Here is a 20,663-nt window from a genome sequence, read left to right on the forward strand (position 1 = left end):
TCACTTTGGCTGTAATTGCATGAAATATGTGTCCCCCGTGGAAGCCCATGCCATCCCAGTTGAGAAAAATGCATCCTGAATCAAATCTGAGGGCTAAAACCTCTGTTTCGGGTTTTACCACATTGAGCCCAGAACGTAAGGGCCAAACCTGAAATTTGGAGCCAAAATTGAAATTTTCACTTTGGCTGAAATTGCATGAAATATGTGTCCCCCGTGGAAGCCCATGCCATCCCAGGTGAGAAAAATGCATCCTGAATCAAATCTGAGGGCTAAAACCTCTGTTTCGGGTTTTACCAGATTGAGCCCAGAACGTAAGGGCCGGACCTGAAATTTGGAGCCAAAATTAAAATTTTCACTTTGGCTGAAATTGCATGAAATATGTGTCCCCCGTGGAAGCCCATGCCATCCCAGGTGAGAAAAATGCATCCTGAATCAAATCTGAGGGCTAAAAACTCCGTTTCAGGTTTTCCCACATTGAGCCCAGAACGTAAGGGCCGGACCTGAAATTTGGAGCCAAAATTGAAATTTTCACTTTGGCTGAAATTGCATGAAGTATGTGTCCCCCGTGGAAGTCCATGCCAGCCCAGGTGAGAAAAATGCATCCTGAATCAAGTCTGAGGGCTAAATCCTCTGTTTCAGGTTTTCCCACATTGAGCCCAGAACGGAAAGGCCGGACCTGAAATTTGGAGCCAAAACTGAAATTTTTACTATGGCTAAAATTGCATGAAATATGTGTCCCCCCTGGAAGCCCATGCCATCCCAGGTGAGAAAAATGCATCCTGAATCAAGTCTGAGGGCTAAAACCTCTGTTTCGGGTTTTACCACAATGAGCCCAGAACGTAAGGGCCGGACCTGAAATTTGGAGCCAAAATTGAAATTTTCACTTTGGCTGAAATTGCATGAAATATGTGTCTCCCGTGGAAGCCCATGCCATCCCAGGTGAGAAAATTGCATGCTGAATAAAGTTTGAGGGCTAAAACCTCTGTTTCAGGTTTTACCACATTGAGCCCAGAACGTAAGGTCCCGACCTGAAATTTGGAGCCAAAATTGAAATTTTCACTTTGGCTGAAATTGCATGAATTATGTGTCCCCCGTGGAAGCCCATGCCATCCCAAGTGAGAAAAATGCATCCTGAATCAAGTCTGAGGGCTAAAACCTCTGTTTCGGGTTTTACCAGATTGAGCTCAGAACGTAAGGGCCGGACCTGAAATTTGGAGCCAAAATTGAAATTTTCACTTTGGCTGTAATTGCATGAAATATGTGTCCCCCGTGGAAGCCCATGCCATCCCAGTTGAGAAAAATGCATCCTGAATCAAATCTGAGGGCTAAAACCTCTGTTTCGGGTTTTACCACATTGAGCCCAGAACGTAAGGGCCAAACCTGAAATTTGGAGCCAAAATTGAAATTTTCACTTTGGCTGAAATTGCATGAAATATGTGTCCCCCGTGGAAGCCCATGCCATCCCAGGTGAGAAAAATGCATCCTGAATCAAATCTGAGGGCTAAAACCTCTGTTTCGGGTTTTACCAGATTGAGCCCAGAACGTAAGGGCCGGACCTGAAATTTGGAGCCAAAATTAAAATTTTCACTTTGGCTGAAATTGCATGAAATATGTGTCCCCCGTGGAAGCCCATGCCATCCCAGGTGAGAAAAATGCATCCTGAATCAAATCTGAGGGCTAAAAACTCCGTTTCAGGTTTTCCCACATTGAGCCCAGAACGTAAGGGCCGGACCTGAAATTTGGAGCCAAAATTTAAATTTTCACTTTGGCTGAAATTGCATGAAATATGTGTCCCCCGTGGAAGCCCATGCCATCCCAGGTGAGAAAAATGCATCCTGAATCAAGTCTGAGGGCTAAAACCTCTGTTTCGGGTTTTACCACATTGAGCCCAGAACATAAGGGCCGGACCTGAAATTTGGAGCCAAAATTGAAATTTTCACTTTGGCTGAAATTGAATGAAATATGTGTCTCCTGTGGAAGCCCATGCAATCCCAAGTGAGAAAAAGGCATCCTGAATCAAGTCTGAGGGCTAAAACCTCTGTTTCAGGTTTTCCCACATTAAGCCCAGAACGTAAGGGCCGGACCTGAAATTTGGAGCCAAAATTGAAATTTTCAGTTTGACTTAAATTGTATGAAATATGTGTCCCCCGTGGAAGCCCATGCCATCCCAAGTGAGAAAAATGCATCCTGAATCAAATCAGAGGGCTAAAACCTCTGTTTCGGGTTTTACCAGATTGAGCTCAGAACGTAAGGGCCGGACCTGAAATTTGGAGCCAAAATTGAAATTTTCACTTTGGCTGAAATTGCATGAAATATGTGTCCCCCGTGGAAGCCCATGCCATCCCAGGTGAGAAAAATGTATCCTGAATCAAGTCTGAGGGCTAAATCCTCTGTTTCGGGTTTTACCACATTGAGCCCAGAACGTAAGGGCCGGACCTGAAATTTGGAGCCAAAATTGAAATTTTCACTTTGGCTGAAATTGCATGAAATATGTGTCCCCCGTGGAAGCCCATGCCATTACAGGTGAGAAAAATGCATCCTGAATCAATTCTTAGGGCTAAAACCTCTGTTTCATGTTTTACAAGATTGAGCTCAGAACGTAAGGGCCGGACCTGAAATTTGGAGCCAAAATTGAAATTTTCACTTTGGCTGAACTTGCATGAAATATGTGTCCCCCGTGGAAGCCCATGCCATCCCAAGTGAGAAAAATGCATCCTGAATCAAATCTGAGGGCTAAAACCTCTGTTTCGGGTTTTACCACAATGAGCCCAGAACGTAAGGGCCGGACCTGAAATTTGGAGCCAAAATTGAAATTTTCACTTTGGCTGAAATTGCATGAAGTATGTGTCCCCCTTGGAAGCCCATGCCATCCCAGGTGAGAAAAATGTATCCTGAATCAAGTCTGAGGGCTAAATCCTCTGTTTCGGGTTTTACCACATTGAGCCCAGAATGTAAGGGCCGGACCTGAAATTTGGAGCCAAAATTGAAATTTTCACTTTGGCTGAAATTGCATGAAATATGTGTCCCCCGTGGAAGCCCATGCCATCCCAGGTGAGAAAAATGCATCCTGAATCAAATCTGAGGGCTAAAACCTCTGTTTCGGGTTTTACCAGATTGAGCTCAGAACGTAAGGGCCGGACCTGAAATTTGGAGCCAAAATTGAAATTTTCACTTTGGCTGAAATTGCATGAAATATGTGTCCCCCGTGGAAGCCCATGCCATCCCAGGTGAGAAAAATGTATCCTGAATCAAGTCTGAGGGCTAAATCCTCTGTTTCGGGTTTTACCACATTGAGCCCAGAACGTAAGGGCCGGACCTGAAATTTGGAGCCAAAATTGAAATTTTCACTTTGGCTGAAATTGCATGAAATATGTGTCCCCCGTGGAAGCCCATGCCATCCCAGGTGAGAAAAATGCATCCTGAATCAAATCTGAGGGCTACAACCTCTGTTTCGGGTTTTCCCACATTGAGCCCAGAACGTAAGGGCCGGACCTGAAATTTGGAGCCAAAATTGAAATTTTCACTTTGGCTGAAACCGATGAAATATGTGTCCCCCGTGGAAGCCCATGCCATCCAAGGTGAGAAAAATGCATCCTGAATCAAATCTGAGGGCTAAAACGTCTGTTTCGGGTTTACCACAATGAGCCCAGAACGTAAGGGCCGGACCTGAAATTTGGAGCCAAAATTGAAATTTTCACTTTGGCTGAAATTGCATGAAGTATGTGTCCCCCCTGGAAGCCCATGCCATCCCAAGTGAGAAAAATGCATCCTGAATCAAATCAGAGGGCTAAAACCTCTGTTTCGGGTTTTACCAGATTGAGCTCAGAACGTAAGGGCCGGACCTGAAATTTGGAGCCAAAATTGAAATTTTCACTTTGGCTGAAATTGCATGAAATATGTGTCCCCCTTGGAAGCCCATGCCATCCCAGGTGAGAAAAATGTATCCTGAATCAAGTCTGAGGGCTAAATCCTCTGTCTCGGGTTTTACCACATTGAGCCCAGAACGTAAGGGCCGGACCTGAAATTTGGAGCCAAAATTGAAATTTTCACTTTGGCTGAAATTGCATGAAATATGTGTCCCCCGTGGAAGCCCATGCCATCCCAAGTGAGAAAAATGCATCCTGAATCAAATCTGAGGGCTAAAACCTCTGTTTCGGGTTTTACCAGATTGAGCCCAGAACGTAAGGGCCGGACCTGAAATTTGGAGCCAAAATTGAAATTTTCACTTTGGCTGAAATTGCATGAAATATGTGTCCCCCGTGGAAGCCCATGCCATCCCAGGTGAGAAAAATGCATCCTGAATCAAGTCTGAGGGCTAAATCCTCTGTTTCGGGTTTTACCAGATTGAGCCCAGAACGTAAGGGCCGGACCTGAAATTTGGAGCCAAAATTGAAATTTTCACTTTGGCTGAAATTGCATGAAATATGTGTCCCCCCTGGAAGCCCATGCCATCCCAGGTGAGAAAAATGCATCCTGAATCAAATCTGAGGGCTACAACCTCTGTTTCAGGTTTTCCCACATTGAGCCCAGAACGTAAGGGCTGGACCTGAAATTTGGAGCCAAAATTGAAATTTTCACTTTGGCTGAAATTGCATGAAATATGTGTCTCCTGTGGAAGCCCATGCCATCCAAGGTGAGAAAAATGTATCCTGAATCAAATCTGAGGGCTAAAACCTCTGTTTCGGGTTTTACCAGATTGAGCCCAGAACGTAAGGGCCGGACCTGAAATTTGGAGCCAAAATTGAAATTTTCACTTTGGCTGTAATTGCATGAAATATGTGTCCCCCGTGGAAGCCCATGCCATCCCAGTTGAGAAAAATGCATCCTGAATCAAGTCTGAGGGCTAAAACCTCTGTTTCGGGTTTTACCACATTGAGCCCAGAACGTAAGGGCCGGACCTGAAATTTGGAGCCAAAATTGAAATTTTCACTTTGGCTGAAATTGCATGAAATATGTGTCCCCCGTGGAAGCCCATGCCATCCCAGGTGAGAAAAATGCATCCTGAATCAAATCTGAGGGCTAAAACCTCTGTTTCGGGTTTTACCAGATTGAGCCCAGAACGTAAGGGCCGGACCTGAAATTTGGAGCCAAAATTGAAATTTTCACTTTGGCTGAAATTGCATGAAGTATGTGTCCCCCTTGGAAGCCCATGCCATCCCAGGTGAGAAAAATGTATCCTGAATCAAGTCTGAGGGCTAAATCCTCTGTTTCGGGTTTTACCACATTGAGCCCAGAACGTAAGGGCCGGACCTGAAATTTGGAGCCAAAATTGAAATTTTCACTTTGGCTGAAATTGCATGAAATATGTGTCCCCCGTGGAAGCCCATGCCATCCCAGGTGAGAAAAATGCATCCTGAATCAAATCTGAGGGCTAAAACCTCTGTTTCGGGTTTTACCAGATTGAGCCCAGAACGTAAGGGCCGGACCTGAAATTTGGAGCCAAAATTGAAATTTTCACTTTGGCTGAAATTTCATGAAATATGTGTCCCCCCTGGAAGCCCATGCCATCCCAAGTGATAAAAATGCATCCTGAATCAAATCTGAGGGCTAAAACCTCTGTTTCGGGTTTAACCAGATTGAGCTCAGAACGTAAGGGCCGGACCTGAAATTTGGAGCCAAAATTGAAATTTTCACTTTGGCTGAAATTGCATGAAATATGTGTCCCCCTTGGAAGCCCATGCCATCCCAGGTGAGAAAAATGTATCCTGAATCAAGTCTGAGGGCTAAATCCTCTGTCTCGGGTTTTACCACATTGAGCCCAGAACGTAAGGGCCGGACCTGAAATTTGGAGCCAAAATTGAAATTTTCACTTTGGCTGAAATTGCATGAAATATGTGTCCCCCGTGGAAGCCCATGCCATCCCAAGTGAGAAAAATGCATCCTGAATCAAATCTGAGGGCTAAAACCTCTGTTTCGGGTTTTACCAGATTGAGCCCAGAACGTAAGGGCCGGACCTGAAATTTGGAGCCAAAATTGAAATTTTCACTTTGGCTGAAATTGCATGAAATATGTGTCCCCCGTGGAAGCCCATGCCATCCCAGGTGAGAAAAATGCATCCTGAATCAAGTCTGAGGGCTAAATCCTCTGTTTCGGGTTTTACCAGATTGAGCCCAGAACGTAAGGGCCGGACCTGAAATTTGGAGCCAAAATTGAAATTTTCACTTTGGCTGAAATTGCATGAAATATGTGTCCCCCCTGGAAGCCCATGCCATCCCAGGTGAGAAAAATGCATCCTGAATCAAATCTGAGGGCTACAACCTCTGTTTCAGGTTTTCCCACATTGAGCCCAGAACGTAAGGGCCGGACCTGAAATTTGGAGCCAAAATTGAAATTTTCACTTTGGCTGAAATTGCATGAAATATGTGTCTCCTGTGGAAGCCCATGCCATCCAAGGTGAGAAAAATGTATCCTGAATCAAATCTGAGGGCTAAAACCTCTGTTTCGGGTTTTACCAGATTGAGCCCAGAACGTAAGGGCCGGACCTGAAATTTGGAGCCAAAATTGAAATTTTCACTTTGGCTGTAATTGCATGAAATATGTGTCCCCCGTGGAAGCCCATGCCATCCCAGTTGAGAAAAATGCATCCTGAATCAAGTCTGAGGGCTAAAACCTCTGTTTCGGGTTTTACCACATTGAGCCCAGAACGTAAGGGCCGGACCTGAAATTTGGAGCCAAAATTGAAATTTTCACTTTGGCTGAAATTGCATGAAATATGTGTCCCCCGTGGAAGCCCATGCCATCCCAGGTGAGAAAAATGCATCCTGAATCAAATCTGAGGGCTAAAACCTCTGTTTCGGGTTTTCCCACATTGAGCCCAGAACGTAAGGGCCGGACCTGAAATTTGGAGCCAAAATTGAAATTTTCACTTTGGCTGAAATTGCATGAAATATGTGTCCCCCGTGGAAGCCCATGCCATCCAAGGTGAGAAAAATGCATCCTGAATCAAGTCTGAGGGCTAAATCCTCTGTCTCGGGTTTTACCACATTGAGCCCAGAACGTAAGGGCCGGACCTGAAATTTGGAGCCAAAATTGAAATTTTCACTTTGGCTGAAATTGCATGAAATATGTGTCCCCCGTGGAAGCCCATGCCATCCCAAGTGAGAAAAATGCATCCTGAATCAAATCTGAGGGCTAAAACCTCTGTTTCGGGTTTTACCAGATTGAGCCCAGAACGTAAGGGCCGGACCTGAAATTTGGAGCCAAAATTGAAATTTTCACTTTGGCTGAAATTGCATGAAATATGTGTCCCCCGTGGAAGCCCATGCCATCCCAGGTGAGAAAAATGCATCCTGAATCAAGTCTGAGGGCTAAATCCTCTGTTTCGGGTTTTACCAGATTGAGCCCAGAACGTAAGGGCCGGACCTGAAATTTGGAGCCAAAATTGAAATTTTCACTTTGGCTGAAATTGCATGAAATATGTGTCCCCCCTGGAAGCCCATGCCATCCCAGGTGAGAAAAATGCATCCTGAATCAAATCTGAGGGCTACAACCTCTGTTTCAGGTTTTCCCACATTGAGCCCAGAACGTAAGGGCCGGACCTGAAATTTGGAGCCAAAATTGAAATTTTCACTTTGGCTGAAATTGCATGAAATATGTGTCTCCTGTGGAAGCCCATGCCATCCAAGGTGAGAAAAATGTATCCTGAATCAAATCTGAGGGCTAAAACCTCTGTTTCGGGTTTTACCAGATTGAGCCCAGAACGTAAGGGCCGGACCTGAAATTTGGAGCCAAAATTGAAATTTTCACTTTGGCTGTAATTGCATGAAATATGTGTCCCCCGTGGAAGCCCATGCCATCCCAGTTGAGAAAAATGCATCCTGAATCAAGTCTGAGGGCTAAAACCTCTGTTTCGGGTTTTACCACATTGAGCCCAGAACGTAAGGGCCGGACCTGAAATTTGGAGCCAAAATTGAAATTTTCACTTTGGCTGAACTTGCATGAAATATGTGTCCCCCGTGGAAGCCCATGCCATCCCAAGTGAGAAAAATGCATCCTGAATCAAATCTGAGGGCTAAAACCTCTGTTTCGGGTTTTACCACAATGAGCCCAGAACGTAAGGGCCGGACCTGAAATTTGGAGCCAAAATTGAAATTTTCACTTTGGCTGAAATTGCATGAAGTATGTGTCCCCCTTGGAAGCCCATGCCATCCCAGGTGAGAAAAATGTATCCTGAATCAAGTCTGAGGGCTAAATCCTCTGTTTCGGGTTTTACCACATTGAGCCCAGAACGTAAGGGCCGGACCTGAAATTTGGAGCCAAAATTGAAATTTTCACTTTGGCTGAAATTGCATGAAATATGTGTCCCCCGTGGAAGCCCATGCCATCCCAGGTGAGAAAAATGCATCCTGAATCAAATCTGAGGGCTAAAACCTCTGTTTCGGGTTTTACCAGATTGAGCCCAGAACGTAAGGGCCGGACCTGAAATTTGGAGCCAAAATTGAAATTTTCACTTTGGCTGAAATTTCATGAAATATGTGTCCCCCCTGGAAGCCCATGCCATCCCAGGTGAGAAAAATGCATCCTGAATCAAATCTGAGGGCTAAAACCTCTGTTTCGGGTTTAACCAGATTGAGCTCAGAACGTAAGGGCCGGACCTGAAATTTGGAGCCAAAATTGAAATTTTCACTTTGGCTGAAATTGCATGAAATATGTGTCTCCTGTGGAAGCCCATGCCATCCAAGGTGAGAAAAATGCATCCTGAATCAAATCTGAGGGCTAAAAACTCCGTTTCAGGTTTTCCCACATTGAGCCCAGAACGTAAGGGCCGGACCTGAAATTTGGAGCCAAAATTTAAATTTTCACTTTGGCTGAAATTGCATGAAATATGTGTCCCCCGTGGAAGCCCATGCCATCCCAGGTGAGAAAAATGCATCCTGAATCAAGTCTGAGGGCTAAAACCTCTGTTTCGGGTTTTACCAGATTGAGCCCAGAACGTAAGGGCCGGACCTGAAATTTGGAGCCAAAATTGAAATTTTCACTTTGGCTGAAATTGCATGAAATATGTGTCCCCCGTGGAAGCCCATGCCATCCCAAGTGAGAAAAATGCATCCTGAATCAAATCTGAGGGCTAAAACCTCTGTTTCGGGTTTTACCAGATTGAGCTCAGAACGTAAGGGCCGGACCTGAAATTTGGAGCCAAAATTGAAATTTTCACTTTGGCTGAAATTGCATGAAATATGTGTCCCCCGTGGAAGCCCATGCCATCCCAAGTGAGAAAAATGCATCCTGAATCAAATCTGAGGGCTAAAACCTCTGTTTCGGGTTTTACCACATTGAGCCCAGAACGTAAGGGCCGGACCTGAAATTTGGAGCCAAAATTGAAATTTTCACTTTGGCTGAAATTGCATGAAATATGTGTCCCCCGTGGAAGCCCATGCCATCCAAGGTGAGAAAAATGTATCCTGAATCAAATCTGAGGGCTAAAACCTCTGTTTCGGGTTTTACCAGATTGAGCTCAGAACGTAAGGGCCGGACCTGAAATTTGGAGCCAAAATTGAAATTTTCACTTTGGCTGAAATTGCATGAAATATGTGTCCCCCGTGGAAGCCCATGCCATCCCAGGTGAGAAAAATGTATCCTGAATCAAGTCTGAGGGCTAAATCCTCTGTTTCGGGTTTTATCACATTGAGCCCAGAACGTAAGGGCCGGACCTGAAATTTGGAGCCAAAATTGAAATTTTCACTTTGGCTGAAATTGCATGAAATATGTGTCCCCCTTGGAAGCCCATGCCATCCCAGGTGAGAAAAATGCATCCTGAATCAAATCTGAGGGCTACAACCTCTGTTTCAGGTTTTCCCACATTGAGCTCAGAACGTAAGGGCCGGACCTGAAATTTGGAGCCAAAATTGAAATTTTCACTTTGGCTGAAATTGCATGAAATATGTGTCCCCCGTGGAAGCCCATGCCATCCCAGGTGAGAAAAATGCATCCTGAATCAAGTCTGGGGGCTAAATCCTCTGTTTCGGGTTTTACCACATTGAGCCCAGAACGTAAGGGCCGGACCTGAAATTTGGAGCCAAAATTTAAATTTTCACTTTGGCTGAAATTGCATGAAATATGTGTCCCCCGTGGAAGCCCATGCCATCCCAAGTGAGAAAAATGCATCCTGAATCAAATTTGAGGGCTAAAACCTCTGTTTCGGGTTTTACCAGATTGAGCCCAGAACGTAAGGGCCGGACCTGAAATTTGGAGCCAAAATTGAAATTTTCACTTTGGCTGAAATTGCATGAAATATGTGTCCCCCGTGGAAGCCCGTGCCATCCCAGGTGAGAAAAATGCATCCTGAATCAAGTCTGAGGGCTAAAACCTTTGTTTCGGGTTTTAGCAGATTGAGCTCAGAACGTAAGGGCCGGACCTGAAATTTGGAGCCAAAATTGAAATTTTTACTTTGGCTAAAATTGCATGAAATATGTGTCCCCCCTGGAAGCCCATGCCATCCCAGGTGAGAAAAATGCATCCTGAATCAAATCTGAGGGCTTAAACCTCTGTTTCGGGTTTTAGCAGATTGAGCTCAGAACGTCAGGGCCGGACCTGAAATTTGGAGCCAAAATTGAAATTTTTACTTTGGCTTAAATTGCATGAAATATGTGTCCCCCGTGGAAGCCCATGCCATCCCAGGTGAGAACAATGCATCCTGAATCAAGTCTGAGGGCTAAAACCTCTGTTTCGGGTTTTACCACATTGAGCCCAGAACGCAAGGGCCGGACCTGAAATTTGGAGCCAAAATTGAAATTTTCACTTTGGCTGAAATTGCATGAAATATGTGTCCCCCATGGAAGCCCATGCCATCCAAGGTGAGAAAAATGCATCCTGAATCAAATCTGAGGGCTAAAACCTCTGTTTCGGGTTATACCACATTGAGCCCAGAACGTAAGGGCCAGACCTGAAATTTTGGCCAAAATTGAAATTTTCACTTTGGCTGAAATTGCATGAAATATGTGTCCCCCTTGGAAGCCCATGCCATCCCAGGTGAGAAAAATGCATCCTGAATCAAATCTGAGGGCTAAAACCTCTGTTTCGGGTTTTACCAGATTGAGCCCAGAACATAAGGGCCGGACCTGAAATTTGGAGCCAAAATTGAAATTTTCACTTTGGCTGAAATTGCATGAAATATGTGTCCCCCGTGGAAGCCCATGCCATCCAAGGTGAGAAAAATGCATCCTGAATCAAATCTGAGGGCTAAAACCTCTGTTTCGGGTTTTACCAGATTGAGCTCAGAACGTAAGGGCCGGACCTGAAATTTGGAGCCAAAATTGAAATTTTCACTTTGGCTGAAATTGCATGAAATATGTGTCCCCCGTGGAAGCCCATGCCATCCCAGGTGAGAAAAATGCATCCTGAATCAAGTCTGAGGGCTAAATCCTCTGTTTCGGGTTTTACCAGATTGAGCCCAGAACGTAAGGGCCGGACCTGAAATTTGGAGCCAAAATTGAAATTTTCACTTTGGCTGAAATTGCATGAAATATGTGTCCCCCGTGGAAGCCCATGCCATTCCAGGTGAGAAAAATGCATCCTGAATCAAATCTGAGGGCTAAAACCTCTGTTTCGTGTTTTACCACATTGAGCCCAGAAGGTAAGGGCCGGACCTGAAATTTGGAGCCAAAATTGAAATTTTCACTTTGGCTGAAATTGCATGACTTATGTGTCCCCCGTGGAAGCCCATGCCATCCCAAGTGAGAAAAATGCATCCTGAATCAAGTATGAGGGCTACAACCTCTGTTTCGGGTTTTACCAGATTGAGCCCAGAACGTAAGGGCCGGACCTGAAATTTGGAGCCAAAATTGAAATTTTCACTTTGGCTGAAATTGCATGAAATATGTGTCCCCCATGGAAGCCCATGCCATCCCAGGTGAGAAAAATGCATCCTGAATCAAATCTGAGGGCTAAAACCTCTGTTTCGAGTTTTACCAGATTGAGCCCAGAACGTAAGGGCCTGACCTGAAATTTGGAGCCAAAATTGAAATTTTCACTTTGGCTGAAATTGCATGAAATATGTGTCCCCCGTGGAAGCCCATGCCATCCCAGGTGAGAAAAATGCATCCTGAATCAAATCTGAGGGCTAAAACCTCTGTTTCGGGTTTTAGCAGATTGAGCTCAGAACGTAAGGGCCGGACCTGAAATTTGGAGCCAAAATTGAAATTTTCACTTTGGCTGAAATTGCATGAAATATGTGTCCCCCGTGGAAGCCCATGCCATCCCAGGTGAGAAAAATGCATCCTGAATCAAGTCTGAGGGCTAAAACCTTTGTTTCGGGTTTTAGCAGATTGAGCTCAGAACGTAAGGGCCGGACCTGAAATTTGGAGCCAAAATTGAAATTTTTACTTTGGCTAAAATTGCATGAAATATGTGTCCCCCCTGGAAGCCCATGCCATCCCAGGTGAGAAAAATGCATCCTGAATCAAATCTGAGGGCTTAAACCTCTGTTTCGGGTTTTAGCAGATTGAGCTCAGAACGTAAGGGCCGGACCTGAAATTTGGAGCCAAAATTGAAATTTTTACTTTGGCTTAAATTGCATGAAATATGTGTCCCCCGTGGAAGCCCATGCCATCCCAGGTGAGAAAAATGTATCCTGAATCAAGTCTGAGGGCTAAATCCTCTGTTTCGGGTTTTACCACATTGAGCCCAGAATGTAAGGGCCGGACCTGAAATTTGGAGCCAAAATTGAAATTTTCACTTTGGCTGAAATTGCATGAAATATGTGTCCCCCGTGGAAGCCCATGCCATCCCAGGTGAGAAAAATGCATCCTGAATCAAATCTGAGGGCTAAAATCTCTGTTTCGGGTTTTACCAGATTGAGCTCAGAACGTAAGGGCTGGACCTGAAATTTGGAGCCAAAATTGAAATTTTCACTTTGGCTGAAATTGCATGAAATATGTGTCCCCCGTGGAAGCCCATGCCATCCCAGGTGAGAAAAATGTATCCTGAATCAAGTCTGAGGGCTAAATCCTCTGTTTAGGGTTTTACCACATTGAGCCCAGAACGTAAGGGCCGGACCTGAAATTTGGAGCCAAAATTGAAATTTTCACTTTGGCTGAAATTGCATGAAATATGTGTCCCCCGTGGAAGCCCATGCCATCCCAGGTGAGAAAAATGCATCCTGAATCAAATCTGAGGGCTACAACCTCTGTTTCAGGTTTTCCCACATTGAGCCCAGAACGTAAGGGCCGGACCTGAAATTTGGAGCCAAAATTGAAATTTTCACTTTGGCTGAAATTGCATGAATTATGTGTCCCCCGTGGAAGCCCATGCCATCCAAGGTGAGAAAAATGTATCCTGAATCAAATCTGAGGGCTAAAACCTCTGTTTCGGGTTTTACCACAATGAGCCCAGAACGTAAGGGCCGGACCTGAAATTTGGAGCCAAAATTGAAATTTTCACTTTGGCTGTAATTGCATGAAATATGTGTCCCCCCTGGAAGCCCATGCCATCCCAAGTGAGAAAAATGCATCCTGAATCAAATCTGAGGGCTAAAACCTCTGTTTCGGGTTTTACCAGATTGAGCTCAGAACGTAAGGGCCGGACCTGAAATTTGGAGCCAAAATTGAAATTTTCACTTTGGCTGAAATTGCATGAAATATGTGTCCCCCGTGGAAGCCCATGCCATCCCAGGTGAGAAAAATGTATCCTGAATCAAGTCTGAGGGCTAAATCCTCTGTTTCGGGTTTTACCACATTGAGCCCAGAACGTAAGGGCCGGACCTGAAATTTGGAGCCAAAATTGAAATTTTCACTTTGGCTGAAATTGCATGAAATATGTGTCCCCCCTGGAAGCCCATGCCATCCCAAGTGAGAAAAATGCATCCTGAATCAAATCTGAGGGCTAAAAACTCTGTTTCGGGTTTTACCAGATTGAGCTCAGAACGTAAGGACGGGACCTGAAATTTGGAGCCAAAATTGAAATTTTCACTTTGGCTGAAATTGCATGAAGTATGTGTCCCCCGTGGAAGTCCATGCCAGCCCAGGTGAGAAAAATGCATCCTGAATCAAGTCTGAGGGCTAAATCCTCTGTTTCAGGTTTTCCCACATTGAGCCCAGAACGGAAAGGCCGGACCTGAAATTTGGAGCCAAAACTGAAATTTTTACTATGGCTAAAATTGCATGAAATATGTGTCCCCCCTGGAAGCCCATGCCATCCCAGGTGAGAAAAATGCATCCTGAATCAAGTCTGAGGGCTAAAACCTCTGTTTCGGGTTTTACCACAATGAGCCCAGAACGTAAGGGCCGGACCTGAAATTTGGAGCCAAAATTGAAATTTTCACTTTGGCTGAAATTGCATGAAATATGTGTCTCCCGTGGAAGCCCATGCCATCCCAGGTGAGAAAATTGCATGCTGAATAAAGTTTGAGGGCTAAAACCTCTGTTTCAGGTTTTACCACATTGAGCCCAGAACGTAAGGTCCCGACCTGAAATTTGGAGCCAAAATTGAAATTTTCACTTTGGCTGAAATTGCATGAATTATGTGTCCCCCGTGGAAGCCCATGCCATCCCAAGTGAGAAAAATGCATCCTGAATCAAGTCTGAGGGCTACAACCTCTGTTTCGGGTTTTACCAGATTGAGCTCAGAACGTAAGGGCCGGACCTGAAATTTGGAGCCAAAATTGAAATTTTCACTTTGGCTGTAATTGCATGAAATATGTGTCCCCCGTGGAAGCCCATGCCATCCCAGTTGAGAAAAATGCATCCTGAATCAAATCTGAGGGCTAAAACCTCTGTTTCGGGTTTTACCACATTGAGCCCAGAACGTAAGGGCCAAACCTGAAATTTGGAGCCAAAATTGAAATTTTCACTTTGGCTGAAATTGCATGAAATATGTGTCCCCCGTGGAAGCCCATGCCATCCCAGGTGAGAAAAATGCATCCTGAATCAAATCTGAGGGCTAAAACCTGTGTTTCGGGTTTTACCAGATTGAGCCCAGAACGTAAGGGCCGGACCTGAAATTTGGAGCCAAAATTAAAATTTTCACTTTGGCTGAAATTGCATGAAATATGTGTCCCCCGTGGAAGCCCATGCAAACCCAAGTGAGAAAAATGCATCCTGAATCAAATCTGAGGGCTAAAACCTCTGTTTCGGGTTTTACCACATTGAGCCCAGAACGTAAGGGCCGGACCTGAAATTTGGAGCCAAAATTGTAATTTTCACTTTGGCTGAAATTGCATGAAATATGTGTCTCCTGTGGAAGCCCATGCCATCCCAGGTGAGAAAAATGCATCCTGAATCAAGTCTGAGGGCTAAAACCTCTGTTTCGGGTTTTACCACAATGAGCCCAGAACGTAAGGGCCGGACCTGAAATTTGGAGCCAAAATTGAAAATTTCACTTTGGCTGAAATTGCATGAAATATGTGTCCCCCGTGGAAGCCCATGCCATCCCAGGTGAGAAAAATGCATCCTGAATCAAATCTGAGGGCTAAAAACTCCGTTTCAGGTTTTCCCACATTGAGCCCAGAACGTAAGGGCCGGACCTGAAATTTGGAGCCAAAATTTAAATTTTCACTTTGGCTGAAATTGCATGAAATATGTGTCCCCCGTGGAAGCCCATGCCATCCCAGGTGAGAAAAATGCATCCTGAATCAAGTCTGAGGGCTAAAACCTCTGTTTCGGGTTTTACCACATTGAGCCCAGAACATAAGGGCCGGACCTGAAATTTGGAGCCAAAATTGAAATTTTCACTTTGGCTGAAATTGAATGAAATATGTGTCTCCTGTGGAAGCCCATGCAATCCCAAGTGAGAAAAAGGCATCCTGAATCAAGTCTGAGGGCTAAAACCTCTGTTTCAGGTTTTCCCACATTAAGCCCAGAACGTAAGGGCCGGACCTGAAATTTGGAGCCAAAATTGAAATTTTCAGTTTGACTTAAATTGTATGAAATATGTGTCCCCCGTGGAAGCCCATGCCATCCCAAGTGAGAAAAATGCATCCTGAATCAAATCTGAGGGCTAAAACCTCTGTTTCGGGTTTTACCAGATTGAGCTCAGAACGTAAGGGCCGGACCTGAAATTTGGAGCCAAAATTGAAATTTTCACTTTGGCTGAAATTGCATGAAATATGTGTCCCCCTTGGAAGCCCATGCCATCCCAGGTGAGAAAAATGTATCCTGAATCAAGTCTGAGGGCTAAATCCTCTGTTTCGGGTTTTACCACATTGAGCCCAGAACGTAAGGGCCGGACCTGAAATTTGGAGCCAAAATTGAAATTTTCACTTTGGCTGAAATTGCATGAAATATGTGTCCCCCGTGGAAGCCCATGCCATCCCAGGTGAGAAAAATGCATCCTGAATCAAATCTGAGGGCTACAACCTCTGTTTCAGGTTTTCCCACATTGAGCCCAGAACGTAAGGGCCGGACCTGAAATTTGGAGCCAAAATTGAGATTTTCACTTTGGCTGAAATTGCATGAAATATGTGTCGCCCGTGGAAGCCCATGCCATCCCAGGTGAGAAAAATGCATCCTGAATCAAGTCTGAGGGCTAAATCCTCTGTTTCGGGTTTTACCACATTGAGCCCAGAACGTAAGGGCCGGACCTGAAATTTGGAGCCAAAATTGAAATTTTCACTTTGGCTGAAATTGCATGAAATATGTGTCCCCCGTGGAAGCCCATGCCATTACAGGTGAGAAAAATGCATCCTGAATCAAATCTGAGGGCTAAAACCTCTGTTTCGGGTTTTACCAGATTGAGCTCAGAACGTAAGGGCCGGACCTGAAATTTGGAGCCAAAATTGAAATTTTCACTTTGGCTGAACTTGCATGAAATATGTGTCCCCCGTGGAAGCCCATGCCATTACAGGTGAGAAAAATGCATCCTGAATCAAGTCTTAGGGCTAAAACCTCTGTTTCATGTTTTACAAGATTGAGCTCAGAACGTAAGGGCCGGACCTGAAATTTGGAGCCAAAATTGAAATTTTCACTTTGGCTGAAATTGCATGAAATATGTGTCCCCCGTGGAAGCCCATGCCATCCAAGGTGAGAAAAATGCATCCTGAATCAAATCTGAGGGCTAAAACCTCTGTTTCGGGTTATACCACATTGAGCCCAGAACGTAAGGGCCAGACCTGAAATTTTGGCCAAAATTGAAATTTTCACTTTGGCTGAAATTGCATGAAATATGTGTCCCCCGTGGAAGCCCATGCCATCCCAGGTGAGAAAAATGCATCCTGAATCAAATCTGAGGGCTAAAACCTCTGTTTCGGGTTTTACCAGATTGAGCCCAGAACATAAGGGCCGGACCTGAAATTTGGAGCCAAAATTGAAATTTTCACTTTGGCTGAAATTGCATGAAATATGTGTCCCCCGTGGAAGCCCATGCCATCCAAGGTGAGAAAAATGCATCCTGAATCAAATCTGAGGGCTAAAACCTCTGTTTCGGGTTTTACCAGATTGAGCTCAGAAGGTAAGGGCCGGACCTGAAATTTGGAGCCAAAATTGAAATTTTCACTTTGGCTGAAATTGCATGAAATATGTGTCCCCCGTGGAAGCCCATGCCATCCCAGGTGAGAAAAATGCATCCTGAATCAAGTCTGAGGGCTAAATCCTCTGTTTCGGGTTTTACCACATTGAGCCCAGAACGTAAGGGCCGGACCTGAAATTTGGAGCCAAAATTGAAATTTTCACTTTGGCTGAAATTGCATGAAATATGTGTCCCCCGTGGAAGCCCATGCCATTCCAGGTGAGAAAAATGCATCCTGAATCAAATCTGAGGGCTAAAACCTCTGTTTCGGGTTTTACCACATTGAGCCCAGAAGGTAAGGGCCGGACCTGAAATTTGGAGCCAAAATTGAAATTTTCACTTTGGCTGAAATTGCATGAAATATGTGTCCCCCGTGGAAGCCCATGCCATCCCAGGTGAGAAAAATGCATCCTGAATCAAATCTGAGGGCTAAAACCTCTGTTTCAGGTTTTACCCCATTGAGCCCAGAACGTAAGGTCCCGACCTGGAATTTGGAGCCAAAATTGAAATTTTCACTTTGGCTGAAATTGCATGACTTATGTGTCCCCCGTGGAAGCCCATGCCATCCCAAGTGAGAAAAATGCATCCTGAATCAAGTATGAGGGCTAAAACCTCTGTTTCGGGTTTTACCAGATTGAGCCCAGAACGTAAGGGCCGGACCTGAAATTTGGAGCCAAAATTGAAATTTTCACTTTGGCTGAAATTGCATGAAATATGTGTCCCCCATGGAAGCCCATGCCATCCCAGGTGAGAAAAATGCATCCTGAATCAAATCTGAGGGCTAAAACCTTTGTTTCGGGTTTTACCAGATTGAGCCCAGAACGTAAGGGCCTGACCTGAAATTTGGAGCCAAAATTGAAATTTTCACTTTGGCTGAAATTGCATGAAATATGTGTCCCCCGTGGAAGCCCATGCCATCCCAGGTGAGAAAAATGCATCCTGAATCAAATCTGAGGGCTAAAACCTCTGTTTCGGGTTTTACCAGATTGAGCTCAGAACGTAAGGGCCGGACCTGAAATTTGGAGCCAAAATTGAAATTTTCACTTTGGCTGAAATTGCATGAAATATGTGTCCCCCGTGGAAGCCCATGCCATCCCAGGTGAGAAAAATGCATCCTGAATCAAGTCTGAGGGCTAAAACCTTTGTTTCGGGTTTTAGCAGATTGAGCTCAGAACGTAAGGGCCGGACCTGAAATTTGGAGCCAAAATTGAAATTTTTACTTTGGCTAAAATTGCATGAAATATGTGTCCCCCCTGGAAGCCCATGCCATCCCAGGTGAGAAAAATGCATCCTGAATCAAATCTGAGGGCTTAAACCTCTGTTTCGGGTTTTAGCAGATTGAGCTCAGAACGTAAGGGCCGGACCTGAAATTTGGAGCCAAAATTGAAATTTTTACTTTGGCTTAAATTGCATGAAATATGTGTCCCCCGTGGAAGCCCATGCCATCCCAGGTGAGAACAATGCATCCTGAATCAAGTCTGAGGGCTAAAACCTCTGTTTCGGGTTTTACCACATTGAGCCCAGAACGCAAGGGCCGGACCTGAAATTTGGAGCCAAAATTGAAATTTTCACTTTGGCTGAAATTGCATGAAATATGTGTCCCCCGGGGAAGCCCATGCCATTCCAAGTGAGAAAAATGCATCCTGAATCAAATCTGAGGGCTAAAACCTCTGTTTCGGGTTTTACCAGATTGAGCTCAGAACGTAAGGGCCGGACCTGAAATTTGGAGCCAAAATTGAAATTTTCACTTTGGCTGAAATTGCATGAAATATGTGTCCCCCGTGGAAGCCCATGCCATCCCAGGTGAGAAAAATGTATCCTGAATCAAGTCTGAGGGCTAAATCCTCTGTTTCGGGTTTTACCACATTGAGCCCAGAACGTAAGGGCCGGACCTGAAATTTGGAGCCAAAATTGAAATTTTCACTTTGGCTGAAATTGCATGAAATATGTGTCCCCCGTGGAAGCCCATGCCATCCCAGGTGAGAAAAATGCATCCTGAATCAAATCTGAGGGCTACAACCTCTGTTTCAGGTTTTCCCACATTGAGCCCAGAACGTAAGGGCCGGACCTGAAATTTGGAGCCAAAATTGAAATTTTCACTTTGGCTGAAATTGCATGAAATATGTGTCCCCCGTGGAAGCCCATGCCATCCCAGGTGAGAAAAATGCATCCTGAATCAAGTCTGAGGGCTAAATCCTCTGTTTCGGGTTTTACCACATTGAGCCCAGAACTTAAGGGCCAGACCTGAAATTTGGAGCCAAAATTGAAATTTTCACTTTGGCTGAAATTGCATGAAATATGTGTCCCCCGTGGAAGCCCATGCCATTCCAGGTGAGAAAAATGCATCCTGAATCAAGTCTTAGGGCTAAAACCTCTGTTTCATGTTTTACAAGATTGAGCTCAGAACGTAAGGGCCGGACCTGAAATTTGGAGCCAAAATTGAAATTTTCACTTTGGCTGAAATTGCATGAATTATGTGTCCCCCGTGGAAGCCCATGCCATCCCAAGTGAGAAAAATGCATCCTGAATCAAATCTGAGGGCTAAAACCTCTGTTTCGGGTTTTACCAGATTGAGCTCAGAACGTAAGGGCCGGACCTGAAATTTGGAGCCAAAATTGAAATTTTCACTTTGGCTGAAATTGCATGAATTATGTGTCCCCCGTGGAAGCCCATGCCATCCCAGGTGAGAAAAATGTATCCTGAATCAAATCTGAGGGCTAAATCCTCTGTTTCGGGTTTTACCACATTGAGCCCAGAATGTAAGGGCCGGACCTGAAATTTGGAGCCAAAATTGAAATTTTCTCTTTGGCTGAAATTGCATGAAATATGTGTCCCCCGTGGAAGCCCATGCCATCCCAGGTGAGAAAAATGCATCCTGAATCAAATCTGAGGGCTAAAATCTGTGTTTCGGGTTTTACCAGATTGAGCTCAGAACGTAAGGGCCGGACCTGAAATTTGGAGCCAAAATTGAAATTTTCACTTTGGCTGAAATTGCATGAAATATGTGTCCCCCGTGGAAGCCCATGCCATCCCAGGTGAGAAAAATGTATCCTGAATCAAGTCTGAGGGCTAAATCCTCTGTTTCGGGTTTTACCACATTGAGCCCAGAACGTAAGGGCCGGACCTGAAATTTGGAGCCAAAATTGAAATTTTCACTTTGGCTGAAATTGCATGAAATATGTGTCCCCCGTGGAAGCCCATGCCATCCCAGGTGAGAAAAATGCATC

This window comes from Halichoeres trimaculatus, unplaced genomic scaffold, assembly GCF_033239565.1.
Source record: "Halichoeres trimaculatus isolate MK-OKI-2021-1 unplaced genomic scaffold, fHalTri1.1 fHalTri1_scaffold_7, whole genome shotgun sequence".
Taxonomy (NCBI): domain Eukaryota; kingdom Metazoa; phylum Chordata; class Actinopteri; order Labriformes; family Labridae; genus Halichoeres; species Halichoeres trimaculatus.